The sequence below is a fragment of the Meleagris gallopavo genome, chromosome 4 (genome assembly GCF_905368555.1).
Source record: "Meleagris gallopavo chromosome 4, MGAL_WU_HG_1.1, whole genome shotgun sequence".
Lineage (NCBI taxonomy): Eukaryota > Metazoa > Chordata > Aves > Galliformes > Phasianidae > Meleagris > Meleagris gallopavo.
In genome coordinates, this window is record NC_139407.1 from 39,484,132 (window position 1) to 39,503,097 (window position 18,966).

Below are 18,966 nucleotides of genomic sequence, written 5' to 3' on the forward strand. Positions count from 1 at the left end.
GCCAAAAATTCTCTCTGTGATGTCTAGAAGTATCCAGGAAAGCATTAGAAAGATCAGACTTCTGTATTCCATAGAGAACAGGACGGCAGCTGCAGCATTTTGCAGCGCAAGCATGAAGGAATGGGGAGAACTTAAACTACATCTTTCCGCAGACATCAAAAAATACATTATCAGTTCTATTTTTTTTTCCACCTGATTGCTGCTTTGTGCTCCTTAGCTACAACACCAGCAGTTCACATGGCAGCAGGTTAACAGCACATCCTCTAGATCTGAGATCTCACACACCTGCAACTGGCAGGCCAGGTTCCACAGCAGAAGAGGACAGCAGCACACAGTAGCCATGGAGACATTCTCCCCTACACCCAGTGGGTATACAGGAATGCATACAAACACTTGCCCTCTGACTGCCACGTTTTGTTCCTGTCACACAAAAACTAAGAATGGCAATACTGGTTCAAACCAGAAGTCCACCTTACTGCCATCTCCCTTGCTGACCTGCTGCTGGTTGCTACAGAAGAGTAAGCGTGCAACATTATTTCTCTTGATACTGACCGCTAAATGTGATCATTCTGCAGCCAGAAGAATTCTTACTGAAGCGTATTTCACAGCTTTTCAGAATTTCTGCTTCCACCAATGAACAAATGCATTTGTACCCTTTTGTTATGAACATTCACAGAATCACAGAAACACCAAGGTTGGAAAAGGCCTACAAGATCATCCAGTCCAACCGTCCACATATCACCAATAGTTCTCACTAAGCCATATCCCTCAACACAAAATCCAAACGTTCCTTGAACATTCCATTGCATATCCCAGTTTTTTCAATAGAGAGGGGAAAAAAAAAGAAAACAATCAGTCATTTTATCACCTCTTTTTCTTCTTTACAGTGAAACTCAATACTACATATGCTTCTATCATCTTGGTCATAACTATTCCAAGCTGAAGATCCTTAATCTTTTTAATGACTCCTCAAGGAAAAATCTCTTCAAATCTATGATTATCCTTGTTGCCCTTCTCTGAATGTGTTTTAGTTTTATAGCACACTTCCAGAAGTTGAATAACCAAAACTTCAGGTAACTATCAAGCTGCAGGCAAACTGTGTCATTTATGTAATGGCACAATAAGGTTTTATGGCTTGGTCGCTATTTCTATCCAAATAATAACTAATAATCTAGCTGTCGTTTTTTTCCTACAACCGGTACCTTGCTTAGAGAAGATATTTACTTAGAATGAAATGCTATAGTTTGAAGATCTCTTATGCTGTAATACATCATTGACTACCTTTGGTTTTAATGCAGAAAATTAACATTGTTTTTCCCAAGTGCCTTTATCTGCCCTGAGTCTTATCTGCCATTTTATCACTCCTTCATGCAGTATAATGAAATTTTTCTACAGCTATAACAATATTTCATTTTTACTACCTTGAATAAATTAGTAAAACAAGTAAACTTTTACCACATTGTACATACCATTTTTCTGGATCACTGTCACGGATGGCACAGTCCCAAGAAAAATTCTTGTGAGATTCCTTTATAAAGGAAAGCCACTTATTTTTCATCTTGTTTTATGTTTGTTAACCATTACAAAACCTTGGTAAATGGAAGTTCAATATTTTTTTAAAAACTTATTGCTTAGTGACACTGCTCAATGTCTTCCCGTAAACTCTTGTAAAATATGTCAAGCCAATCAAAATATTGTTTGTTTACTGGCCTTTTCGAAGGCCTCTTGTAGGCACCCTTTGCAAGTAGCACAGTTTTTCCCATTATATCATTCTCAACCATGTGCCTACAGTTCTATCCTTTATTACATAATTCTTACTGAATTCATTCTGAAGCCAGATTTATTTAGCTGTAGACTTCCCAATGTTTCTGTTAAACCTCTAAAAAAGTGGGAGTCATATTTGCCATCAGCTATTCTTTTAGAAATTGTAAGCAGTAGTTTGCATGGTATAGTGAGTCAGTGATTTCAGACATGAGCTTGATTAAAACTCCTTGATGAACATCATCTTGCTCAGGATGACGTCCTCATCTTCTTTATTTCCTCTCCCAGTAATTCAATTTGAAATAAGATTCTTCAAAACACATCCAAAGACATAGTATTGTGGGACCATTTGGGACCTCCTCGTGTCCCTCTCCAACCAACAAGAACAAGATTCACCTTCCCTGGCACCGAGATCAGTCTGACAAGCCTGTACTTCACCAGATCCTCCTTAAGAGTGTTCTTGTAGATAGGAGTCACATCGGCAAGACTCCAATGCACTGCAGTCTCTCCAGTTGACCAGGAACACTGACGGATGATGGAACGCAGCTTAGCTATCAGCTCTGCTAACTCCCTCAGCACCCTCGGGTGGATCCCATCTGGCCCAATGAACTTGTGACAGTCCAGGTGGAGTAGTAGGACTCTAACTGTTTCCACCTGACTTGTGAGCAGTTTATTCTGCTCTCTATCCAAGATTTCCAGGTCAGGGGACAGAGTATCCCAAGGATAACCGGTCTGACTTTTGAAGACAGACGTAAAGAAGGCATTGAAAACCTCAGCTATTTCCTTACCCTCAGAGGTCACATTCCCTACTGTATCCAGTAAAGGATGAAGATCCTCCTTAGCCCTCCTCTTACTGTCAGTTTATTTATTAAAAAAAAATTTTTATTGGCCAATTAAAAAAAAGTCCTTTTAATCAGATTAGTTACAGCACTATTGATTGTCACCATCCTAAGAACGACGTTTCAAACATTAACAGTCTTTTTGCTATCTGAGAATTTACCAGTGTTCTAGCCCCTGAATTCTGGTCGCCGAACAGCACTGTCTTTATTTTCATAGAATGGTTTAGGTTGGAAAGGACCTTTAAGATCACCTAGTTCCAGCCCCCCTACTACAGGCAGCGACACCTCGCACTAGACCAGGGGCTCAAAGCCCCATCCAGCCTGGCCTTGAATGCATCCAGGGAGGGGGCATCAACAACCTTGCTGGGCAACCTGCTCCAGTGTCTCACCACCCTCACAGTAAAGAATTTCTTCCTAATATCTGGCCTAAATCTACCCTCTTACAGTTTAAAACCAGTTACTTAAATCTTTAAGGCTATTTAAAACTGTTATGCACCATAAAACTTTGTCCCTGGTAACACAGTCAAGTTTAAATGTAAATGATACCATTGTCATCTCTATTCTCATTTCTTCTGCAGACACGGGAGATCTCAACCACAAGAATCATTTGTTTTACCTTGTGAATGTTCTTTTTATTATTATTATTTTTGCTCTCTGGGGTGGATTTTGATCAGGTTAAAAAGTTATCTTTTGAACTTTCTTTGTTGGTGGCATTTTGCTTTGTTTGTGGTGTTTGGTTTTTTTTTTGTTTATTTGTTTTAAATGCAAAGCTTTATGCTAGGGGAACACTACATGAACATCTACAAATGTAAAATTCCGTCAGTGGAATATACATGACATTATATTACTATATTGACTACCAATACTCCTTAATAGTTGAATTTTCATTTCCTAGTGTTTTCTAGCTTACTACACTTCTCCTACACTCACCTTTTTGAAAGAAAGACCTATGCAACACTTCATTTCCTTCTTCAGTCAGACTCATTGAAGGAACAAATTTCCCCACAGTCTGGTCAGCAGGAATTCTTTTCCTTCTTTCTTTTTTTAATTTTCCATTTAGTCTATTCAGCACTTACATACAAGCATATCTTTCCTCTAGTCTCCAACACCTCTATTGTTTCAGCTCTAAAATTGTTGCAGAACTTAAACATCATTTTAAAGCAAAATTCTTATGAACACGTAGCCTAATAAATATAGAAAGAGTTGGACAAACAAAAGCAGATAGATAGAGAATAAATTAAAGGTTGAAGCTGTTTCTCTCTGAACGAAGCAGTGCTTTACTCTAAATTTAATTTCAGCTGAGATTTGTGCTCAAATGCATTGCCCTCTTCAGGCTCACCTGCAGTAGTTTACTGTCTACTCATCACTTTATTTCTAAGCTACAGAAACGTTGAAGCAGAAGCGAAGAAAAACAAGGAAAGACCATTGTGTTATTTTTATAGGCTTTTGACCATCTCTGATGTTTTCTTTAGGGGAAAAAAAAATTAAAAAGATTGGAATTTTTTAAACTGGTTTAAAGCAGAAAATTTTTCACCTAACCATAAATAGAAATACTCCGGACTTCCACATTTTTAATCTAGTAAATTGTATTTTAATCCTATTGAATCACCTTCATACTGTCACATCAGTCACAGGGTGTTTCATTGCCCAAGTCTTTGTTGCAAGAGAAATGAAAAACACAAACAATGGAAATAAAGCATGAAAGCCTCACATCGCAGTAGCTGCCGTTGGCAATACGCATCTAATCTGCACCTGGCCGTACCGAAGCTTCTGGAGTAATTTGTAAAGAAAAGCAGCTGTTACCTTGCAGCTCCAAGCGGGAACACCTACCTGACACAGCGCGGTTCTGTTTTGGAGCTTTGTGTTTGTTTCAGGGTGGGTTTTGTCGGGAGGGGTGGTTTTGTGGTAGGTTGGATTTTGGGGGGAAGAAGGAGGTGGTTTGTTTCTGAGGGTTTGGGGTGGCGGGACACGCTTTTGGACATTTTAAGCAGAGCACAGCAATCTCTAAAGTAATATAAATACCATAAACAGCGCCGCTGACGGATGGAGCACAGGTGGCGGCTCTCTCACATCGCGGAGAAACTTTCTTGCGAAGAGCCACGCGTTCCGCACTCGGAGGGCGGCTCTGAGGTGACCAACTCCGCACTTTCTCCGCACCTCTCCCGCTCGCGCCCCGCTGCTTGCCGGCTGCTTCGTCGCGCGCACATCCACCACGCTCGCCCTCTGCAGCCGCAGGGCTGAGCCCTGCCCGGGCCTCAGCGCAGCGCGAAGCACAACGGTCGCTCTGCTAGCAGCCGCCTGCAGCTCCCGCGTGCGCGGGTAAGGGCGGAGCGGGCGGGCTGCACGCCGAGCTGAAGGGCTCGGCCTCGAGCAGAGGGGCGGGGCGGCTGCCGGGCTCCAGATGTGCTTCCCGTCGCCTCTTCGCCTGGGGACAGCCCGTTTGTAATGAATGGCCGTATGCACGGTATTAAATCTACGCACCTTCACAGGCAACGGAGATTGAATTTCTTGGCGTGGTTTTTTCCACGGCAGCTTCGTAGAAAAGACGTTAAAAAACGCACGCAACAAAAAGAAGCAGTACTACAGAGGCAGCTGCAGGTGGCGAACTTCCACCACGCAGCTCTGCCCCTTACGCCGGTGAGAACATGATGCAGCACAAATCTTTGCCTTTTCCCAAAGAGAAAGTATTTACGAATGGCATCTTCAGGCCCTGAGATTAAACATACCCGTACATTACTATGTGCTTATGTGAAAAAGTCATGCTTCTTCAGCACACGTTCCACAATTACATGCAAGAAGAATCATTAGAAGATGCTACAAGTAAAAGCCAATAATGAAACTATTCAGTCATAAATTATATTCTTTCAGAGTATAAGAGAAAGTATTCATCATCCTTAATTCAGGTTAGATCTGTGGAATACAACTAGAGCTACCACATGAGCAAAAGCCTTAAATTTGCATGTCAAAGATCAGTGTTCACCTGAACAGGGGCCTCTGACTCAGGGCTGACAGTGGCCCCAGAGGGCCAGGACCATAAATCTGCTCAATAGACAGAGATCTCTGCTCCTCCAATCACTTCTGGAACAGATACCATAAGACAAGGCCTGCACACTGCTGCTCCTCCCTATTTTGTTAGTATCCATATTTGAATTGCCTGTCATCATAGATACCTGTCTGATGTTCGATAGTACAAAACCTTGTAAGAAGAAGAAAGAAATAAAAATGAATGTTTTGCATCTCCTAAGAAAATTCAGAAGATTCACTCAAGCATCTCCATAAACATGCTGATATGACATGAAATTTGCAGAGAAAGTCTCCAAGTATACTAGAGTAAGGAGAAAATATGTATTTTGGGGTGGGAAGTTTCATGTTTAAAATGCAGGAGGGAGATAGAGACTAGACATGATTGAAAGCTTCCTAGTCAGTAGAGCTTCGTTAAACTTCTAGGAACAAAAGAATAATGCCAATAGATATTTTCAAATAAATATCTAAATATTCAAAATACAAAGCAAGTGTAATTGAAAGAAAAGGATGTGGCCAAACCAGCTCGAGGAGGTGCTTTGTTAATGTTACCTGTCTCTGCCTGCTCGCACGTGGGAGGTACACTTGGGCATTCATGTGCTCTGTGAATTACAATATAGATACATTGTGTGCTTTCTAAAGACAATGTAGCAATGACAGAATTGTATTTTAAAAGAGTCAGGGAATGGAAGGAAGATGGGGAAAATAGGCTTATTACAAAAGAAACAAAGAACTGGGAAGCTGAAAGGATAAATTACGAATATTTTTAAATTATTCAGATGAAGTAGACAAGATTGCTAATCCTAGGCCAGATGTCTTTCTGTTGGGAATATTCACACAGCCAGCTGAATTTAGTATGTGGTAGCGCTTGTTTTCATCAGGATCTGGATAAGTGAAAACATACTGCTGATACAAACATGGCACCAGAGTAATCTCATCCATAACATGCTTTTCTTTCTTAATAAACTGGTGATATTTTTTCCAGTTGGCAGCTGAGAAACTTCTTTTTTCAAGTTAAATTCCATATTCTTACAAATCAGATAAAATTAATTAGAAAGTGTTTATCAAAAATCACTACACCTAGTATATTGGATTTTTTAATAATTATTATATAGTAAATCCAAAAGATAATAAAACTGTTTTGACAAACACAATTTTCACTGAGTTTCATTAGGCACAAAGAGATTGAATAAGGCCCACTGAATTATATCACAGAGGCTACACCAACATAGTAATATTTTCAGGAATAAGAAGTGTCACTCTTGTCTATGTTTATAAAAAAAAAATTAAGTGAAAAGAAGCATGATGAAATCAAACTGTAATTCCAAATTAATTGCTACAAATGAGATCTGGCATAAGCAGTTACAAAGGACTGGTAACACGATGCAAAGTCGTTCATGACTCAGATGCAGTCCATAATCCAGTAGGAGTGGGTTCCCTTTGACATCTTCAGCAGCTTGTGAGAACTGAGAAAGTACTGTTCTTACCCAGTTGCTAGCAAGCAACTGTCTGGGTTGCAAAAAAGCAGTATCACAAACTGACAGTGACACAAATCAGCAGTTTCAGCAGTTTTACTTGTTTTCTCCACTGTGGCTGCAGTTAGAGTATCACAGGAGCCCAGAACTCAAAAACCCTTTTCAAATGTGAGTATGTATGTTAGCCTCAGCTGGCAGCCATGGTGGTACAGTCTCACAACTTCTGCTGGTTTCAAAGGCAGGTTGGGCTTGCCCACGTCTGCCTGTAAAATAAGTATATCTAGAATAATAGTTATGACTGTTTTCTGTATTGGTGCGCAAGCCGGTCTTGCCCTTCAAAGCCCTTCACTGCTTTCCATCAAGAAATCAGCAAAACATATAAAGCCTTATGTTTATTGACCCTTCTTCTAATTAAACATTCTCAAAGTCCTGGATAGCTAAATCTTGAAGTTATCAAGCTCAGGCATTGTTAAGTCCAGCAAAATGTGCCTTTTCCTAGTAACTTCTTACCACTTCAGAAACTGAAGTCTGATAACAAGACAAGAGGAAAATAAAACAAGGTAAGGCTTCCAGCTCTTCAACGTTCTGGGCACGCAGCTGTATTGCTTCAGTGCCACGCAAAATCCCACCCACATTCAGAAGCAAATTGAATTGCCAAGGCTGAGCTTGGATGTCAGCTGAGCTCTTGCAGCATTCACCAGCTACAGGTTTACAAGGCTGCAGTGTTCAGTCAGCCTCTCTTCGACTCTTGCTTTATGTAATTGTTGACGCCACCCCCACAGACTGGTATCGGAGCAAAACTGTTGTTTGATATACGTATTGGCAAGGTGAAGAGAATAAAACTGCAGGAAAACTAGCATCAACTCAATCTACCGGATCTTGTCTCAGAGCTGAAGCAAGCTGATTTTGGTCCTGCTTACTAAGCCAGCATTTTCTTGCAAAACTCTGAAAATGCAGAGGAGAACAAAAGTTCTGCCTATTCAAGTAAGAAGAAAGCAACCTACCAGCTGTCTGTTTCAACTGTTTTGACTCTAAAATGTACTCCTGCACAAGAGATTTGTCACTTTCCTTAACTGCTTGTCCAGTGACAGGTCAGATTGGGAGCACAGCGTCCCACAGTAGCACTGTGTAAAAACAGCTGGACTGGAGCAAAGTGTGCATTTTCTTGAGTATGTATTACTTGAATGCACAGCACCACTGACATTTGTACTTTGCTGGGTGTGCATCCTGGACAATTAGTGGAAGATTTGTTCTCATCCTTGCATTTATGATTCTATTATTCCACTTTAGGAACTGAACAACTTATCCCTCCTTGCCTCATCGGTGGCCTCCACAGCCTGTGGCCAGTTTCTATGGTAACTATAAGGACAGCCTCGTAGAGCTGCACTGCCAGCAGCTGGCAGCAAGGGGTCAAGGTGAGGAAACATCGTGGATATACATTTCACAGAGCTCTTAGAAGTTAGGTCAGTACTTCAGGGGTCAAGGAAAAAGAGAGGGCTAATAGCTAAATATAGAGCGATTAAAATAAGGAAAAGGAACAGAACTTTGAAACTCAGAACATAAAACTGCAAAATTAATTTCAATAGTAAGGTGAAGTGTGAACTATCTCTGTGAGTAATATTTGCCTCAGCAAAAAATTACTATTTGCTCTTTGCTCTACAAAGACAAGTACATACTGAAATAAGAAAAGAAAGACTTGCATGATTGGCTTTCTGTTAGATTCTTGCCCTCTGCTGAGTGCTAGACAAGTTTCTGGTTAAAACCAGCACTGGTTATTAAACAAAGGGGCTTTTACTAAAATCCCACTGCTAATATCCTTCAGGATATTTGATAGCATGCCAGCTGTACTGTGAGCTCAGAGGCAAGCAATGCAGGCATTTTAAACACCAGGCTCTATAAGCTCCAGAGCAGCATTCTCTTAACTTAAAAAAAAAAAAAAGCAAATTGCACTTTAAGAGGCTCTTTCTGCTGTGGACATATCAGGTCCTCTTCCCACCTCATTTCCAAATGCAGAGCTTCTCATTCCTATATGAGAATGTATGACATCATTTAGTAATTAAGTAGAGGCAAAAATTATATTAAAAATTATTCTGTGCTTTTTCAGGAAAAAGTAACAGGAAAGAAATGGCAAGCCAGCATAATCAGTGTGCCTGTTCACTGTGAACTTGGACATGGTAAAAGCTTTCACAGTATTCCAACTCAGAGCCATATGCACACCTAAAATTAAAACGATCTCTATCAGTTACTAGGATAGAAGAAATAGCACTCAATTAATCCAGTAGAAAGGCAAAACGAAGAATACATTGTTCCTCAGAGCACCTAGGTGTTGCCCTTCATACACTACTTCCATCTTTATTCTTAGCTTGGAAAACAAAATTTAAAGCCTACTTTTGTTTTTCAGCTTAGCTCAGCTCTTTCCTGATCAAACCACACTTCAACAGAAATAAAATTGTAAAACACAGTGGGTCTAACAGAACGCTTGCCAAATACCACACTTTGCTATTCCACTAATATAGATTATACACGCAAATAAATAATACTTAATAAATAACAAATAATAAATTATACACACATACACACAATATAGATATTTAAGTACGTTGTATCCTTCTGTCCATCTCTAGAAATGTGAACTCTTCAGGGAACGGATTATCATGATACATTTGTGCAGTACCTAGCACTATGAGACCTTGATCTCAGCTGAAGGCTATAGATGCTGCTAAAATACTTGCTTTGCAAACAGAGATAAAGACAGAAATGACACAGAATTTAAGCTCCATAACTGACATGTCTGTAGGTTAGATGAGAAGGGAAAGAAGTTTTTCTTTTTTCTTGAACTCTGATACATAGACAGTTAAAATGTAAAATCTCAGGAATGACAGATGATTCCTATCAGCATTTTCCAGAAATATTGTTCCCCAAATGCTAAGCAATATTGCACATTTCTGTTGTTATAGCTGGAGAATACATTACATAAATGTTTTGTCTGACTCAAAAACAAGCTTTTACATATATTTTCTTAACTATTAGTGCTTTATACAAAATACATGTTTGCTGGCTGGTTGATTTAAAAGCTTTCCTGGATTCTTCTGATTTTAATTGTAATTTTAAGTCATATGTACAGCTACTGGATTATTTCCATGTACTTATCTTCCAGTAAAATGTATGTATCCTACAGACATCTTCACAAATGTATCTAAATTAGCTCTCTTCATTATCTAGAGAAAAACAAAAACAGGAAAATAATGTCTTTTAAAATATACATTCATGCTTATGGCTTCCTGTTTGCTTTCTGATTTCTGGTTGCCTTCTGTGCCTAGCATACCATACAAAGGCTTGTCTGCCACTAACACGTCCCTGCATCCATTTTCTCATTGAATTGAGTTCCTCTGCCTCCCACACATGCATTCATGGCACAGGACCGTGGGCAAAGACTTCTGAGTTTTCACACTGCCTTATTCAATAAAGGAATGTGACTATCTCTTCCCTTTAGCTTTTAGGAAGGATGACAAGCCCATGTATTATCTTAAACGAAGTCCATTATTGCTTCCTCGTGTACGCTTCTGCATACTGTTGTTTCCTCCTCTGCCCAGCAATTCTAGTCTATAGCTCCTGAATCACTGAAGTACATACTGCTCTGATTCATTTGATCTTTCTCAAAGCCTCTATAAACCGAAAAGCTAGTGTGTAAACAATGCATATTGTATAACAATTCATTAAATGTTACTGCTTGCCTTAAAACTGTAAATGCCACCTGATATGTATTCCTTGGACCGCATAAAATATTTGTATCAGTAGTCATACACAGAGCTTGCGCAGACAGTTGTCGCTGCTCCATGATCTTGAGTGTGCAAAGGTCATTTCAGCTCTGACCTTATACAGAGTGAATCAAAGAGCCCTCAAACCTTGCAGCAACTTCCAGCTTCCTCCCTCACATGGCTCCTTCCTTCTCCAAATCACCAGAATGGATCTGGGCTTTCCAGCACCTCCTCAAGCAATTTAACATCATAGTCACATCTCAGAAGTGAAAGCTGTCTTCTTCCCAGGGAGAAATTGAACTCTGGAGGAAAAGATTTTCTGGGTTAGCATATATTCAGCTGAGTAACAGTGGAGTGAGAGCTCTTAAGCCTGGCTAAATAGCCCAAGCTAATTTGTTGTCATCTGCCAAAGCAGCATGACCCTCAGGGCTATATGCTATATAAAAGGCTTCACACATCGGATGCTGTACAAATGTATGCAAAAAGCATAAACCCAGCACTGCAATCAGGTTAGGTTCTTTTTAAAGTATGATTAATAGGAAAGTCTGTCATTCACATACCTCAGTTGTGCAGTAAGAGACAATGGGAGACCTGGCAAAGTTTCAGGCTGCATTTCGTTGCCAAACTTTGCCAACTCTGCTACATCCTTAGATCTCTATACTGCTACCCTCAATACCTGGATTAGCCAAATGTTTTCCTTAGTGTTTTCTTCACTGCTCTCAGAAATGGACAGAAGGCTGCATAAAGATTACATTCTGGCATGGTGTCGACAATCCAACGTACCATCAAAATAAATAGTGGTTAGCTGATTTTCATTCTTTTTATTTTCTCTGTTGGCTTGAGGAAAGTGCTAGAATGGCTAATTTTTAACTGTTCGTAATTAAACATTTGCTGAGTGCAATAAAGAATTTAATCAATAGTACCTTATATGATGTCAGAACATTTTGGATTCCTGTCACTAAATTTCCAACCATTTTATGTTAGATTACCAATCCATGTTTAAAGAACACCAAGAGCCAGTTTCTCTCAAGCAAAACTCTCACATCAGTATTCACACAGGTGAAACAGTCTCCTTTAGTATTCTTACATAGCAATCCTTTTGTATTCCGCTGGGGCTTTTCATCTTTAGCTTTAAATTCCAATAAACAAGAAATTGGCATACTACCAACCTACTCCAGAATACCTCAAGGGCTTTTGCCTATGTAAGGAACAAATATCATCTCACACCTTCAACAGTTCAGATTACATTTATACTTCCCTCTCTCTTTCAAGTGTTCAAATGTCTCCTGGCCTGCTGAGATGGATGGCAAGTTCTAAGGTGCATATTACAGATTCACTTAATGTTTAGATTATGAGATTTCCTGTGGATAAATTCTGCAGCACCCTCAGAGGTGAGTCACTTAAACTGTCTACTGAAATCCCTCTTTTTGTCCATTACAGCAAATAATCATCACCAAGTTTCCTCAAAGATAATATCATTCAAACTGAGACAATCCAATTTCTTGCCTCTGCCTTCTGCAGATTATGAATAGAGTGTAAAATAGGAGTAGGATGGAAAAATATGATCTTAGGTAAGTCCTTTGGATGTTCCAAAAACTCACCCAGAAAGCAAGCTCCCCTCTTTTCTCTCTTTGTGAGCTAATTATTTAGTTCCTTTACTTCCTAAAGCTTTTTATCTCAGTATTTTCCATGTCAGCCAGTAGGTTCCATGACTCCTTTATTTCCTGGAAAAACTTTCTGAGTCATGACATTCAGTCACTGAGCACCTCATCAATCTGTCTTACTCTTACAGACCAAAAGCTCTGTGCTTTGGCTTTCACTTTCTCAGATACTTCCATTTTCTCAGATACTTTTAATTGCATGGCTAACAGAGATTTTATCTCATTTGACAATTCATCTCCCAGTCCCTTCTGGGAGACATTTAATGCCATTTTAATTCATCTTACAAAATCTCTAGCTCTTACATCTCATTTCTTGGACTTTTAACCTCTTTTGCTCACCTAAAGGTCCATTCAGCACCCCTGAAACAATTCTGTTCAGGCATACTGGGAGCATCACCTTACAAGATTCCTTTTCACTTCAACACCAGCACCAGTGTGTCAACATGCAGCATGCATCCACAAGAAAGTGATAAGTTAAGAAGTTCTGTGATATCATCCTTCTCTTTCACAAAAACATAAACAAATAGCTGCTTTTTGAATATTAAAGATACAGAGAAGTGGTTTCCTTCAGCTTTTATGTCAGACCTGTTAGATCTCTATTTCCTCACAATAACAGAATAATAGGTATTTGTCTGATTTTCTCATTGCTGGTTCACTCTGCCACATCAGCCAACAGACAGTTTCTGAAGCATCAGTGTCCCAGCCTTACAGCGTGAGATTGAGCAAAAGGGCACATTCATTTAGTTAAACACAAGTCTTACTTAGGCTGTCCATAAAGGATGAATGGCTTGGATTGCATTTTTATTGCTTCATGTATAGTTCTTAAACTAGAACACGGTTAGCAAAGTCCATTATCATTTAAGTGTTAAATGCCTGCCTTCTGTCAGTCATAAACATAGCACCAAAGCAGCAGAATGTGGAAGGCCTCAGCAGGTCAAGATGATAGCCCAAAATTGCATCCACATTTTTTTTTAACTGCCAATAACTTTTCTTCTATCGTAAGAGGAGCGTAGGAGTGATTATGTATCATGCTCGCATTGTGATGCTGCTGTGGCAACTGCAGGGCTGCTTTGTACTTCCTGTCTGATACAGAGCAAATGCTGCACCTGCAGAGCAGCATTTTTGGTTTGGGTCAAATAAAGCTTGAAAATAAGTATGTAAATAAATAAATAAATAGCCTCTGAACTGACAACATATTCCAGATAGGAATGAAAATTGCACTACTCCAAGGAGCAATTATTTTCCAGAAGAGTCTGAATCAGTGCTAAAAATATTACATTGGAAGATATAAATTGGAATCTACCTGCTTATGATCCTTGCTAAACTCTTACTCTAAGCTCTAAAACATTCAAAAACTGAGGATTTCATCTTTCTGATAGCAACAAATAGCTGCTTCTAGAATTGGCATAAACCACAGTTCCAAATTAATGTTTGTTAATAGGCAACTATACCCAACAAATCAAACCCAATAAAATTTAGACATTATCCAACTAGCAAAACAAGATTTAAAAGGCCTTAAATTTTAGATACTGATTGGGATGTGAAGAAAGCAATAAACTTTCATGTCCTGCTCACTAGCACAGTCATCGCCATCTTAAAATCAGATATCACAACTATTTGAATGGTTGTTCCAGAATCCTATTTTTCTTTTGATTAAATAACTGCTGGTTCTTCTGTTCTGCTTAAATTAATGAATAGATGATGCTCCTTTGTCATTACACGATCTATTTTAATTCTACTGTGTATTTACTGTAATGTGCTATGCCAGGGAAATACCCCAATCCAGTGTCCTTAATTAAAATGAATACTAGTATGAAATTTACATCAAATTAGTAATAATAAACTGCATTTTTTGCTGACACAACTGAACTGTTATACAGTTATTCAGCCTACAACCAGTGGTCATTCCAAGATAAATACTCAGTTTCAGCAATTATCTTCCAAGTATTCTGGAAACCGTCTTCAATATCATTAGAACCAGAGTGCCTGGTAGCTTTTAGATCATTTCTGTTCTCAGTTTTAGTTGTACTATTCAAAGTATTTCCTCAGAACCAAGAGCTGCAATTACATTCTGCCTGTGCCTAAAACCTCAGACCCACTCCATTTAGGTTCTCTGACAGTCTCCCATGAGGCATAAGACTATTTCACTCACTGAGCTCATTAGCATCTATTCCCGCTCCAGTAGATAGGCAGAGCTCAGACTTACAGGGTCTTTCACTTAAAAGCCTATTTCAATGGCAACTGTACACAGAGAAAAGAATTATTATGAATTAAAGATTAAAGGAAGTCAGTGGGTATCAGGTTTTAAGTAAAAGTAACAACAGCCATGCCAGCAAAATCTTGTAGTGTAGGCCTGACATGAATGACCACTTGAATCAAAAATCCAGAAAGAACAAAGGGTGTACTAATTACTTATACTAAGATGCTACTAATACAATTAAATATGCATTTTACAGACATGCTGATATCTGCAGATAGACAATTCCTACTAGCAGTTACATGTGGTTGAAATGTATCTTTCTTATTAAATTCCACGCTAGGACTTTTATCATTATGCCATTTTTATACTTTAAAAATGATACCTTTGTTTACTGGACAAGAGTAACTATTAAAAGCACTGCACAATGTTAGGGATCTACTCTTTAAAGGTATGGATAATATATAACTTAACTGAAGCTCCAGAATAACCTCTTTTTTCCTCTGCTAGAGAGCGCATTATTTTTAATCCAAGACTTGATCACACTGTTATAGTTTTTGCACTTGTGTCCAAAAACTGATATTATTTCTACCATGAGATACATTTGCATTTCAATATATTCCCTCGTTAACACTTAAGCTCTTCATGACTTTTCCTAAATTAGATAAAATTCCATGTACGTCTCAAAAGTATGGCATACTTCCATTTTAAAGTGTTTGTTAGGTGGTTTCATATATGCAGCTCTGTCTCTGAATTGTAAAGTTAAAAAATAAAAATAAAAGTAACGTATGTAAAAAAAAATCTCACAGAGGAAGGGAAAATGTAAATGCTGATTATGGCAATGCTACCAATTTGTACAGGAGGAGAAATGACTCATCCTTTATGAACAGTTATCTGAATGCACTTAGCCAGTGCCAGCATCATAACTGTCAGGCTTACAGTATTTCTGGGAATCTAAAGAGCCTGACATTCCTGTCAGTTCCAACAATGTGTATCCTTAATTAAGAAATGCATACAAGCATTTATGAAATATTGTTCCTGTCAAGTGATCCAAGGGTTCGTACACAGAGGAAATCTATTCTGAAACATGCCAGGGTGTGAATGCAACCTGTCCATGCAGGGAGTATTGTGATAGCTTTTTTATCCCAATTCCCATTTAATCAAGGTTGAAAAAAGAAATCAGCATTTTGCTGCCTTTGTGAACTTGCAGTCATATTACATGTCTCATTAATGTCTGACTCTCAGTTTTATTAATGATAATTTACGTTATACATGAGGAAAGAAGACAGCACTTACATAAAGCAAAGACAAAATTATTGTGTTCTGATTTTAATTAAACACTTGATAGATTTTCAACACTAAGTAGAAAAAGTGAGAACGCTTAAACAGATATAGTCAATTGCTTAAAAAAAAAAAAAAAAAAAAAAGAAAGAAAGAAAGAAAGAAAGAAAGAAAAAGGAAAAAAAGAAAAACAATTACCTGTGGTATTAACTGAAAACGACAATTCCTGAAGTATGGAAATCTGCAAATCAGTTTTTAAAATCAAGGAGGGGAAAGTTTTAGTAGGAATTGCATGCAAAAAAATGTTGCTGAATATGCAAGAGAGGTCTCAAGCTGTAAATATTTGAATGAAGGTTATCCTTGAGACTGCCTGCAGACAAGCCTCCTAGTCAACTTCTCCTATCACTTGTTTTTAATATTCCAAGGAATAAACACGAGATTTGTAAATTATGTATTTCTGGAACTATTTTTTATTTGTTAAGCTGAGAGAAATGAAACATGAAAGATAATAATTTGGTAATCAGGACCCATAATTCTGGACTTTCCTCCTCAGAAGAAAATCAAATAGATGCACTGTGTACATCTTTTCCAGTCTGAATACATCTACCCATGGTGAATGGTCACTCCAAAATAAAAGCAGACAGCACAGAATGCCTGGAACGCAGTCTGTCTGGTCTTTTTTTGTGTGTGTGTGATAATTTTCTTTTGCTGTCTGTGATGTGATGTAAATGACAGTCTCAGTTTCAATCTGGAATTTCACTGTGGAACGCTCCAGCTTGTCAAGTTAATTCTATTATACAGAATGTCTGCTCAAGAGTTTGCAGAACTATGCTAACCAGTCTAAAATAGTATCTTTGATGTGTGCCTTAGCATGGAAAATATCAATAGCCACTATGGTCACTCTTTGCAGGGAATTACATTCCCAAGACCACAAACAGCAGTAAGATAGACCAAACACATACAATAAAAACCAGTTCAATGAGTTACAGATGGCAAAATTGAGAATGATTAATGCTGGCTGTCCCTGCAATCTCAATAGGTTAGCTCTACGCTAGAGCTAAAACAGTATGCAGTGAACTCATACAACTTTTTTAAAGATCCCAGCAATTAAGACTAATTAATTTTCCTCAGCCTTGCTCATGACATTTTTTTTTTCTATAACCAACGTACTTTACAGAACTTTAAAACTGTATGGTAAAAAATGGTAGCTTCATCTTTCTAAGCTTCTTACTAAGCAGCTTACAAAGATGAAGCTACCATAGTGCAACAACTGAACTACAGACTAGAAAGCAAGATTAATTATGTTTTTCAATTTAAAAAAAACACTGAAGTTAAAAGGCATAGTAATCACATAACAAGGCAGCAGTTGTCCCATAATGCATGTATCCACATGCCTCATTACAAGGCCCTTGTCACTTAGGAATTACAAATCTCAGTCTTCAAATAATGAGTTTAAAACGTTGCTCGTTACCAAGCTTGAAGGTTTGGCAACTGTGAGTAGAGGAAAATATTATGGGGAGATTCTGAGGTGGAACAGGACAAAAAATGATGGCTGGAAACATGGAGGTGGTGACAGACTTGATGAGATGAAGTTTAATTTTAAAATTTTAAAATTTTATACTGAAATTATAATACACACTATTGGTTCCCTCTTTTAAAATTAAAAAAAAAATGTCTATGCAGTGGTAAAGTATCACAGATGCCAACACAGTGTTGTAAGTTTGGTTTGGTTTGTTGCTTTTTTTTTTTCTTTCTTTTTTTTCTTTTTTTTCTTTTTTTTTCTTTTTTTTTCCTGAAGATCAGTTACACAACTTCAGTGCACCTTGGGATGCATTTTCAAATCCAGCTGTTGTTAGGGATTAAAATTTTGTTTTTGTTCTTATTCAAATTCTTCCCCCAAAAAGCATAGCTTCTGTGCAAATAAAAGTTAATCTCACCAAGTTTATAACATAAAACACCATGAAAGCAAACAAAGAGTGGATCAATTCCATTCTGAGATTTAATTAAATCCTATTGGGATTACCTCCTTTGCTTTAATTGGAATTGTATCATTTTGCTGACATTACAAGAATGAAGAGCATGGGTAATCATCTTCCAGGTTTTCAGGACATCACTATAAAAATACAGAAAAATCAAAATTCAGTATCTGTAAACCTGGAAGAGATTAGAATTGTTCATTCTCCTTCCACACAAAGTAATTCTGAGTCAGTAGAAATGCATGGAAAGTTGCAGTAGGTTACAAGGACTCCATGAAGGGATTACTTGAGCCCATTTTCAGTATAGAAAAAGACCTTTTTTCACATCACTAGCCAATTAAATGAGTTCAATCAAAACTCTCATATCCTGGGGCAATGCAAATTCACACAGAATTAAAAAATAGTACTCAGTCTTAGAAATCCAAAGTAAGAGATCAAAGGAAAACACATAATAATACCACAATGCAAATGAGTTTTTGCCTCGGAAATAAAAAGCTCTGCAAAAATGTCCACAACAGCAGAATTCCTAGAGCTCCAAGTTTTATAAAAGGAGTTAGCACGGCTTGACTCATCATCATTTTGATAGCAGAAGCCCAGGCTTTAGAAAGATATCTGTGCTATCAGAAAGGCAGTACCATCTCCTCAAATGTTGAAGGTTATATATTATATCTATCTATCTATCTATATAGTGTATATACATGTTTATTTAATTCATATTAAATGTTGTATTGGAAATGTGAAAATGTTTGTTCACTTTGAAGTGATTATATCCTATCCGCTCTGAACATCGCAACATTCCCACTAAAGGAACTTCAGGTACAGGAGGATTTTTCAGTCTGAAAATAAGGAACTGAACCCAAACATCTATAAGGAAAAACAGTTCAATTTCCCCTTAGTTTAGACCCTCTTTCTGACAAATACATATCGTCTGTCTTAACAATGCTTCTAATTTAGTAAAGAAAGATATCATGAGAAACTGGATCAAGTACTGCACTGA

General features: G+C 38.1%; 1 long non-coding RNA gene across 3 annotated transcripts in view; it reads right to left on the minus strand.

The window, feature by feature from the left end:
• Positions 1 to 4,919, minus strand: part of LOC104910725 (uncharacterized) — a 183,315-nt gene extending 178,396 nt beyond the window's left edge. For all 3 annotated transcript variants that reach the window (XR_014882784.1, XR_014882783.1, XR_004159625.2), the window contains exon 1: positions 4,623 to 4,919. This is a non-coding gene — a long non-coding RNA (uncharacterized LOC104910725). The remainder of the gene's footprint in view (positions 1 to 4,622) is intronic.
• Positions 4,920 to 18,966: the final 14,047 nt, after the last annotated feature.